An 8,230-nucleotide genomic window follows, 5' to 3' on the forward strand; every position below is an offset into this window, starting at 1 on the left:
GTATCTTATAACTTCCACTAATCCTCTAGCTGCTTAGAGTAAGCCCTTCCTGCCTTAATGACTTAAATGCCTGAGGCAGTTTAAAGAACAAAAAGCTTTTCCTAATGCCAGGGTGGGTGACTCTCCCACCGAAGACTGACACCTCTCTGAACTCAGCAGGAGGGAATTTTGAGGACAGGCTGTGGGCCGCTGGCCCAGCGTGGTACTCTCTTCTGGGCAGGACTGCAGGGGAAAAACCTGCTGTTCTGAGCCTTAGCCACAGAAATGTCACTTGCCTGGTAGGATCAGATCCACTGCAAGGAGCAGCTCCAGAGCAGCTTGTGTTGGTGCGGCCCAGCAGGAAAGACTGAAACCTGGTATCTGCTGAAAAGATTGCCTGGCATTAATGTGGTGACAAGGACATAGGTGCTATTTCCTTTTCATTCTTCCCGATGCTAAATAATAATTCTTGCAACAGTAATGATATTAATAGAGTCATGGGAGCTGCAAGGATGGTGGGAATCAGCTGGATTACAAACATCCCACTGCTTCTGAGAGACAGGCACATCTTACAGCTTTAGTTTGGCTCAGCCTGAGGTGCGAACTCCTTGTCTGGTAAGTGGGGGTGATCACGCTTCCTCACTCCCACAGCTTGGCAGGTTTCCTCTGTACTGCTGCAAGGTATTCAAAAATGGATTAATTATTTTTCATTGCCCTTAGCCAGGGGCTACAGCAGGGCTTGTGCTCCCAGCTGGTTGCAAAGCACTGCCCAAGGCAGGCAACAGCGTTGCCCATGTGCCTCCTGGGGCTGCTGCTGCACTGCCAGGGCTGGGGGGGACCGGCTGTGGCCAAATCTGGGAATCCAGGAGTCCCTTACTTCAAACCTGCTTGGCTCTTGCCCCTGCAGTGCAGCAGAGGAGCAGCTGCCTCTCCCATCAGCTGGAAGCTGATGGTCTCCTTAATGTGTTGTTGTTTGGAATATTGCCACTCTGTGACTGCCCTGTGCTTGGCCAGTGTGAGACTGGTGGGACAGATCTCGTTGTCATTCAAGGGGAGGCATGTGCTGATCCCAAGATTTCGTCTCCTTACAGAAACAACCTAAGGGTGAGCAGGAAGGACAAGTAAATGGGGTTCCCAAACTATTTTAGGAACTAGGAGCATAAATGCTTCCCATAAGACAATTCCATCAAGACGTGAACATCCTTCATCCAGAGGAACTCTTTCTTTCACAGTGCCTGGAAAACCATGATGGGTAAGTCAGCAGGATGGAGGCCAAGTGGTTCGGAGCAGTCTCCTTGGATTGGGATGCATCCCTGCCTCTCTTTCTGCAGGCAATGCTACCCTGAATCTCAGGGAAACCATCCTCATAGTTGACAGCTTGCAGTGGTGACACCAGCATGATGTTTTGCACAGTGCAAAAACACTCATGTAATGAGCTTCATGGACACCCAAGCCCTTGAAGTCATCGTGGCCAAAGCAAGGCTGGGGATCATTGCGCATCTGCCTCGGATTGCAGCAGACTGCTGGTTTCCAGGCAATGTGCAATGGCTCGTGGATCTGCAGCCAGCTTATGAACCCTGGTTTGTCACTGCTCACTGGAGCAATGAAATAGCCACGGTATTTCTGCTGCTCAAAGCCAGAGACAGTGTGCCAGACACCTCCCATGCTGGAAGATTTCCATGGGTACAGCAGCAGTCCTGGCTGCTCCTGCTGCATAAACCTCCCATTGTCTCAGCCACTGAAATTGCTTCCTTAGCCAGAGAACAGCTCTCTGGTGGGGGCAGCACTGCATTAGCCAACTGAGCTCCAGTCACTTCACTGTGCAGAGCTTATTTTACAGGTGAATGTAGCTGCCCACCTCCTGAAACTTCAGGAGGGATTAATTTAGAGATATAAAGTGCTTTAGTCATGGTTTCAGTCCCAAGACCTGAGACAGAGCTGTTTGTCTGAATGTTTACATTTTACACCAAAGCCATTGGTGCTGGGTGCCTGAAGAGAAAGGCCCAGATGGATGCTGGGACTCCTCTACACAGCAAATTTGATTTGCTGCTGTCCCAGCAGCACAGCACAAACAATGTCATTGTGCACAGAAGGACATGTGTCTCTGCAGATGTTTGCACTCCACAGAGCACACCATTTTTCTCCTTGTTACTGGTCCATTATGGCCTTTTCCTTGTTCATAGGTGCAACAAAATTTTGAGTTCTTAGGAGTATAACTACCTAAAAGAATAAGATTTAGTGCCTATTTGTTCAGTGCTGTTTGTGACCACTCTGTACTGGGATGGGCTTGGAGAAGCCATCACCTTCCAAAATTTGTGCAGTTGTCTGCGTTGACAAGAAACATCCTCCCCAGTACACACCATTTTAAGGCATGAGGTTGAAAGAGGCTCAGGAATCAGGCTCACAGGTCGTTTTTGATCGTCAGTCATTATTTCTGCCCAGGGTGTGTGCTGGAGCATGGCCCACATGCTGCACAGAAAGGAGAGATCCATGCAGGGCCCTTCCCTCTTTCTCAGGCTTCTGTGAGGCTCCTGCAGTGCTGGAAACCTCTGAATAGTTGTTGACCCAATACCAGGGCTGAGAAGGTTGCAGGCATATGGCAGTTATGTTTCTGGGCACTGGTACATTGCAAACTGAAGCAAATAAGAGATGTGCTGAATTTGCAGTGTGTATGAAGGGGCAGGAGGCCCATGGAGACCCAATTCCACTTTGTCTTGGCAGGGGAAGTCTCACTGTGGCAATATTGTCCCATTTTTCCCAGTGCTGTGTGCTGGGAGCGTAGCCACATTCACTCTGAAGCCGCCCATATGTTCACACCATTTCCAAGCGTGACTGACAGTGAGCCAGTTCCCTCCGAGCATCCTGAGATATCCCAGACTAATTCATCCTTTGTACATAAATATTCTTCCTATGACATTTGGGACATAAATTCTCAGCCTGGAGAAGGCCAGAGAAGGCACTGGGATATGTAACACACCCTGACTAACTGTGCCTGTTACAATACCTTCACAGCCTAAACAAGGTCCCAAAGGCACCAGTGTCAGTGTGTCAGTGTCATCCAGAGATGGCCCAGTTGACATTTTGCCAAGGAAATTGGCCAAAATGGCTCGTTTCAGGAGGATCAGAGCCTTGGGGGGATGAAAACCAATTCTTTTGGCTCAAGAGCCAGTACGTGAGCAGAGTGGAAAGCTTACACTTGTATTTGTTGGAATGTTTGTGGTTTTTTTTGTTTGTTTGTTTTTTTTTTTTTTTTTTTTTTTTTTGTTTAGAAATTGGGTTTTGAGCTTCAGAAATGCTCCAAGTATTTCACCTGGTGCTTCCAGAAAAAGGCATCTTTAAATGTTTGTTCCAAATCTTTCTCATCAAAAGGTTTCAATAACAACAGGCAAAGGAAGTGTTTTTAATCAATCCCTTCTGAAGGTACTGAAGGGAACAAAATATTCCAGGGAGAAAAGAAATGGAACTTTTCCTTTTTACAAACCCAATTCTAAACCCTGTATTGTAGCCAACCCTAATCCCATGTGTTTAGACTGCACAGTGTCCCTAGGTCTGGGCAACACCTCAGCCTTGCTGCAGAGATCAAGTCACAAGGGCCAAGAAAATGTCCACATTCCCAAAGGAGAATCACCTGGCTCAGGATCTCAGTCAGGGACCCAAAATGTTTGCCCAGAGAAAGGTATCAACCTCTTGAATTATGATTTCCATCCTGTTGGAGCAGGGATTATTTGCACTTTCAGAAGTTTTCTGCCACTTGAGTGAAGCACTCAGCAGCCAGGCACAGCCCAGCAAGTCTGCAAGTGCTTCATGTGATGCCTAATATTTTTAGCTTTTTATACTTTTAATGTATTTGTAGCTTTGTAGATTGCTAAAGCATGGCTGTAGCTTCTAGTAGTTTTCCTCTCTTTCTTCCCTGCATTTAGGAACAATAGGATAACTTTATAAACCTAAATATTGTGTAGTCTTATTTCAAGAAGAGAACTAACTACAAGGATGTTCTGTTTTTCAACCAAAATCTGGACCAGACATAATAAAAGTGAGGCAAAAGAAAGCTCTGGACTGCTTCCAGTGGACACCTCAGGAATTATTACCTAACCAACTAACCTTTTAAGTGGACAGTATATGATAAGTATACTAATTGTCTAACCTTATAAAAATTGTAGAATTACTATACCATGTGTGATTTTTGCCATATAGTGTACTTGCAAGCTTTCAAGTAAAGATTTGCTTTTATATTCACTCTAACATTGTTGAAAAGATCTATTCTATTTTCCAGGCACCACATGCACTTCCACCCCTTCCCTTCACTCAAGTACTAATTATTGTTGAACTAGTCCTTTAATATTTAATTGCCACCTTGACTCCCCTTTTCATCTCCTCCCTTCCCAGGTGCCTCAGAGCCTCGTGCAGGCTTGTCCTTCCTGTGTTTGTGCTCCCAATCAGCTGCACACCTTGACCCTCTGCACAAGAAAAGCCAGTCTTCCTGCTGAGCCCAGTTGGAATCCATGCAGCATCTGTGTGAAGTGGCGCCGCTGGAGCCCATGGAGATTCTTCAGTCCAGTTCTGACCCTGGAGCCAAGGTTGGTCTCAGGAGCTTGCTTTTGAATTCTGCTGACAAAGGGAAATGAGATGGTTTGTTAGGCTTTAATGGAGTTTGGCTGGGAAGAGAGGCACCGAATTTGCCACATTTTTCTTCTTGCATCAGACTCAAAGTGGGTCACTACCATTCATGTAGCCCCAAAGCAGACATACGTGGAATAATTGTGACTTCTTGGAGCTTACAAAGGGCGTGTGAGCACGTCAAGAGCAACCTGGCTTCTGGCTGCTCATTTGCAGCTTGTGAGCCCGGGCCACTGGGCTGTCCATGTCCTCCTAGATCTGGGCTGAAGCCATGGGCTGGAATGGGGAACCTCCCTGGGCCCCTGTTGATGACAGGGCAAACAAGTTGCTGTCTGCAGCATTCCATGCTTTCCCCAAGGACTACATTTCCATAAAAGATGAAAAAACCTGCCTGACTGGCTGTCCTGGCCACTTTCCACATCCTCACACCCTCCCAAGGCTGGGTCCTGTGTCCTACATCTGAAGGCTGGGTAGTGAACAAGGTCAGCAAACCTGTATTTGTTCCTGCTAAGTGTGTCCGCAAGTGGGAAAAGTGGACAGATTAATTTTTCATTTGCTCAGCCTATGACCACTTCAGAGGTCTTACACTGAAATGACAAGTTTTCAGGAGCAGAAAATACTGGGAGAGCTGACAAGATCATGGCTTTTCAAGGTGGCATTAAACATGGGTATGCACAGAACTCACCCACAGGACTTGAGGTAGGACCTGCAGGCTGTGATGATGCACAGGGAAGGGGAAAAGAGGGGATGTCTTGTTCCAAATGGGAAGAGGGCTGCTCTGCACATCCTGAGATGTTTCTGTGCTGTGCCATGACTGGTATCCCTGTGGAAGTACCAACAGACAGCTATGATCCTTACTTCTTTTAAGCAGGACCAAACTGCCATTATATTCTTTAACTGTCTTTGGTAGTTTTAATTTTAATTGTATATTGATCCATTTCAAAGCAAATGTCTTGGCAGCCCTTTGATCTCCACGAGTCTCTCCAGCTAAAGCCCATTTAAGGTTTTAAAAAACCATTTAAAACCACCAGGTTTTGCCTGGTGCCTCTTCCCAGTCTAGGGAATATGCTACCTTTCTTCTGGCTGGAGGAAACACCTCAACCCCTTTTTAATCCTGCAGTGCAGCTGCTCGAAGGACCAGAGCTGGGGGAGACAAGGGAGGCAGGAGGAATTGCGTTATTATGTGTTTGGTAGGAAGTATGCCTCCAGGCCTCTGGGAACTCTTCTTTGATACACTGTGTTCCCATCCCTCCCTCATCCAAGGCCTGGAGAAGGATTGCTAGTTCAGCTCGGGAGCCTCGGGCAGCACATCGCTGCACACAGCCGTGCCTTGAGACTCAGCCCTGTGCTTTATCTGCAGTCCTGACACATAATATAGAAACAGCCGCCCACAACATCCAGACTTCAGCTCCTTCAGTGGGCTTCTGGCAGCTGCCTCCCAGATTCTCCCAGCAGTTCCCGAGTGCCATCTGTTGACTCGATAGCGGTCATGCAAAAAATGGAGAGGAGCCAGGATAAGGCTGGGTGAAGAGCACTTGGGAAAAGTGGCAGCATGGGACTGAGTGTCTCTGGAGGAGTTTCACAGAGTGCAAAAGGAAAAGGAGAGAGGATTTCAAACCAAAGCATTTCCTGCTGGTGGAAGGTCTGATGAAGGGATGCCAGGAATGCTTCTTGGGGCAGGCAAGTTTGCATTTTTTGAAGAATCAGATTCGTTCCTTCAGTCTTTGTGTAAGGCAGAGAGACAGAGCCTTACTGATAAAATATGGGGCAAAACTTTGTGCCAGCTGTTGAGTGATGTCCTGGAGCAGGGAGATGGCAGACTGCTGTCAGGGATGGCTCTTTGTGCCAAAACTGAAAGGCCTTGCAGCACGCAATTAGAGAAAGGGACTATTTCACTGTCACAAGCACAAAATTGAGAGGTCATTGCCCTGCTTTCCTTCCTTGGCCCCAGAAAAATCTCCAGCAAACTTTGGCCCGAGTGGAGAGCGAGGGCTCCAAGTAGGCAGCTGGAGGCTGTGCTTAAGGACAGTCAGCTGAGCCCCTGTGCAATGCAGCCACAGAAGGGCAATGCAGAAAAGCCCCCTTTATATCCTCTTGATTCCTCCAGCTTCCAGGCTTTCCTGAAGGAAGCTGCTGTCCACCCCAGGGACTGCTCCTTCAGGGGCAGCCCGAGGTTAGCAAGAGCTGACAAATCTATGAAGCACAAACCACAGAGCCAACCTGGGTACACTTCATGTGCCCACTGTGCTGAGCAGTTTCAGAGATGGCACCAGCCAGAGCACAAGAGAGCCCAGAATTAGACCATCCCACCAGGTCTTTTGGGATTTTAAAGAATAAAGAGATTAACTCTAGGTGTGGTGTACAAATTGCTGAGTGAGTAATGAGGCTGGTTTCTCCAGATGTCCTTCCTGTTGAACATGGATGCAGGATACACTCACTGTCTGAAGTACTCTGTCAAGCTGCTATATGTGGGAAGTGCTGCCATCAACGGCTGGAGAGAGCAGGATTGGTGTCCTGCAGCCACCCAGGTGGGGGTGTTGGTGTGAACAGGATTCAGTGTGTCCTGAAGTCCTGCAGGCTCCCAAAATGTCATGCATCCAGCACACCCTGCTCACTAGAGCAGGAGACTAGGAACCTTCTCTGGCTCCTCTCCTTCCCAAAACAAACCTCTGGGTACTGGAACCCCTGGTGCCTGGATGATGGTCCAGAGGGATTGCCCATAGCTTGGTGTAGGCACAGACCTCATTGGAAGGCAGTGCCAGTTTTGGGATTGACACTGCACTTTAGAGAAAATCAGGGGTTTTGACAGTTTTTACTGGGGACAGCTGTGGTGTTACTGCAGCCCTTCCTGGCCACAGTGCTGAGAATAATTAAATGTACATGCATATTAATAACCCCATAAATCTTGGCACATTTATAGGGTTCTGTTTTCTCCTCTGACTGTCCCAAGGGCATAGGCAGGTCCCCAAACCAGCTTGTTTTGCCCCACTGCTGCAGCAGCAGAAGCTACTTCCTTGACTGGGCCCTTTTGCCCCTGGGTTTCTGTGTCTGCAGTGTTCACTGAGGGTTCCCACTGATCTCAGATGATGATGCAGAAGTAGGTGCTTGTCATTTGTGCCACTCAGACATAGCAAAGGACAGCTGAGACATGTCAGCTCTTTGTATTGAGGTCAGGAGCAGCTGAGACTGCCCTGGAGGGAAATCAGCAAAGGCAAAGGTATTTTAGGGATCTTCACCCCTGTTTATGGCACTGCTTATTGCTTGGTCAGAGCTTGGTCACACTTCCAGAAATGGCAGGGACATAGGATGCCATGGCTGTGAGGTCTGGAGAAGTCTGGAGAAGCTCCTTGTGAGCAGTTGGCTTAAGCCTTGATAATTTGAGCATAATATGGGCAGCACAACGGACCCAGCTGCACGTGGTGTTCACCCTGCACTGCATACAGAACCCAGCCTTGGAAGTTTGGGGTAATGGTTTCTGTTTTAACCTGAACCTCAGCATCAACATGGTGTGCAGTGTCCTTGAGGCAAGAGATACGACCACCACACAAACAGGATAATGCACAGGATAATGTGCTGGGGTCTCTCACCCCAAAAGGCCACGCAAGGACTTGCACTCGTTTCCTTCAGGGTGGCC

This window comes from Pyrgilauda ruficollis, unplaced genomic scaffold (genome assembly GCF_017590135.1).
Source record: "Pyrgilauda ruficollis isolate IOZ18807 unplaced genomic scaffold, ASM1759013v1 scaffold239, whole genome shotgun sequence".
In the NCBI taxonomy this organism is placed as follows: domain Eukaryota; kingdom Metazoa; phylum Chordata; class Aves; order Passeriformes; family Passeridae; genus Pyrgilauda; species Pyrgilauda ruficollis.